Source organism: Trachymyrmex septentrionalis, unplaced genomic scaffold, assembly GCF_001594115.1.
Source record: "Trachymyrmex septentrionalis isolate Tsep2-gDNA-1 unplaced genomic scaffold, Tsep1.0 scaffold79, whole genome shotgun sequence".
In the NCBI taxonomy this organism is placed as follows: domain Eukaryota; kingdom Metazoa; phylum Arthropoda; class Insecta; order Hymenoptera; family Formicidae; genus Trachymyrmex; species Trachymyrmex septentrionalis.
The window spans coordinates 1,376,113-1,379,303 of NW_017305977.1; positions in this window are offsets into that span (position 1 = coordinate 1,376,113).

A 3,191-nucleotide genomic window follows, 5' to 3' on the forward strand; every position below is an offset into this window, starting at 1 on the left:
GTTCAACTGCGAAATTTCCTCAAGAAAATCACAGTAATTTTACATGAGTGGAATCACCTATTATTCTTACACCGCAATCTTAAGTAATGTCTTAAGACGTTAATGCGGCCCTCTGATTGGTTCGTGACATCTCAACAGAACTTAAAGGTTTTTCATGAACGTCAGTTGATGCACAAAATCAGATGAGGATAAGGTTAGATTATCATAAATAATGCCGCGCAAATATTTTGACGCGCGAACGAAAAAGATTTCATGAGTCATATTTTTGTAATTCGCGTGGGGAAAGTAGGTATCCATAGTATTGATTTGTTGAAGCAATTGAAGCAGAAAAAATTCATCATTAATAAAATATTACTAGTGGATGGTAGAATGCGCAAATATTATAAAATTAAAAAATTTTATTCAAGAAATTTTATTTAATATATAATTCTAATCTTAAAATAAAGAGTTTTAATTAAATAAACTTTTACCGCGTTGTGAATAAAAATATTTTGAATTACTATCCATGAGAATATTTGGTTATCCAGCAATTGTGATTAATTATCTCAGCCTCATTTATGATAGTTTCGCAAACTCCACAAGTATTTATTAAAATCTGCTAAAATTAAATTTATTTCTTCAATACATTTATTAAATTTCGAAGACGTATAAATAATTTTACTGTATATAATTGACTAATTTACTAACAATAGGTATATCTAATAAATCTATTTCGCTTTATTCAAAAAAACAGTTCTTTTACGCGCAACGCTTAGAAATTGGAAATTCTGAACTTCTGAGTTTTAATGTTAAAACTAACGAGACGTTACAAAATTGTTAACTGACGTCTATGAAAAAGCATTTTAAGACGATCTTGAATATAAAAACTGACTTTGAATATTGGTCCATAGATTTGTTTGCGGTGCATGCTCCAACATGCTCTTATTTCCTTCAACCAAAAGTTCGTTAGAGTGAGTAGAGGTTATGGTAGAAACATGTTGAAGCATGTTGGAGCTTATTTGACGCGAACAAAACTTTTGTTACAATATAAAGATGTCTTTTTATGCTGACTCTCGATGCTCATTTTTAATCAAAACAGATCACGTGATAAAAATTGGCGAATATCAAGCGTCAATTTTGATTACATGGCCTATTTTGCCGCTAAAAATAAATGTCGAGCGTCAATATAAAAAGGCATCTGCAAGATATACAATAGATACATGTTTGTCCGTGTCGCATGCTCCAAATTACAAGAGAGCATTTGGATCACAGGCGATTGGAGCAGTTGCATTCATGTGCTCCAATGTTCAGTGATACGAACGAATTTAGGACAAGCTGGACAAGTAAACATGTCACCTAACCTAATCCGTGAAATCACTCGAACGGGTCGGACACGTATCTCGTTTTGTTTCGGATTTTTTGTGTTACTTCGATTATTTGAAGTGTTTTTATACAAAATAAATGCGCTTTTAATAAATATAAAAGTTATATTATTGTATATTTTTATATTATATTATATTATATTTTTATTGTATTAATACTATTTTATTTTATGTTTTAATTTTTTAAATTTTATTTACTTTATTTATTTATTCTTTTTATTTTATTTATTTATTTTATTTTATTTTATTATTTTATTATTTTATTAATATTATATTATATTGTTATATAATATTTTTATATTTATATCAAAAACGCATTTATTAAATGTGTTTTTGTACAAAATAAATCTAAAATACTTTTTTCGATACAGTACGTTTTCAACCATTACGCATGCGTTCACCAATCATACCATCTTCTGAGGATGTGTTCTCTTTTTAAGCCCATGGCACATACAAAAGACGTAATTAGTAAGCGAATTGTCAATCACGGTAGAGATCATAAGACCAGTAGCGAATCCAATCTTGCGATTTTCTTACTGATTACGTCTTACGGCCTTACGTTTTTGTATGTGTCATGGGCTTAACTGCTTCACCTCGAAAGCCGCAGTAGTCGCAGTGGCAATATGGCAATCATTTATGACATTATTGAGGAAACTAAACGCTGTCGCAGCGCGTTGCATAGTAATAGCGAAACAATTTTTTAGTACTGCCAGTATTGACAGTGTATATCTGTGACAGTGTATGTACTCTTAATTGAGCTCTTAATCCAAAGAGTATGCTTTAACCTTACACAAATATCTAGTCGCCATATTGGTTCCGGTGACGCGAACGTATTGAAGCGTGTTGGGCATGTTGAAGCGTGCGACGCGAGCAAACCTAAGACCCCGTTTTCCATTTAGCCGCGCATATTTGCTTGCGCATCAGAAGCGGCCAATTTTTTGGTGGCACCAATCCCGATCAAAGCAGAAAACACATAGTTTCTCTGTTATTGCAATCGCGCCATGACATATCGCTGCTCTTATTTTAGCAACGAGATACTAGGCGCGTTCAAGTCGACAAAGCGGCTAGGTCTATTCGCCGAGCAATTAAATGATTGGTTGGATCCAGGCGTGAGAACCAATCTCATCCACTCGGTAAGCTGACTAACCGCTTTGCTGTTTTGAATTCGCCCACTGTCTCCGTATCTTCAGGGAATCGATTCTGTATCTTGAAACGAGGTGAAAATTACAAAAGTGCGAATTTACTAGAATACTGATAATTTCATTGGTCAACACTTAGTAAATTTGCTCACTTTTGTAATTTTTACCTTGTTTGAAAATATAGAATGGACCCCCTGAATAGTTGATTACAGCAATTAATTTTATGAAACAACGTGACTGTGAAACGTGACTGTGAATTTATGAAACTTATAGGGAAAAGAAAACTTATCTGAAATGCCACAATATTAGCCTTCTAGAGGCTTGCTGAATAATATTTACACTTTCTCGCACTTCACGTCAAGATCCATATATCCTATTGTTATCATTTTTTTTTCTACGGAGATATGGAATAAAAATACTAAAGATACTTATTTAAATCTTCCGAAAATTCAAGTTATTTCATCATTACGTCAAATTTAATTGTACACTCAACAGGAACGCCTTTACACATTCAAGATGGATGCATTTCGGAACATTGTCGAATCGTACACAATTGTATACAGTTTGACAGTGTTCCGAAATGTATCTTATTTTGATTGTGCATTCCTGTCCGTGAGCCTACGCGGATGTAAAATTTAGGATATGGTCAACGCGATGTTGCAAACGCTTCGAAGCGTTTTTAATTGGTCAG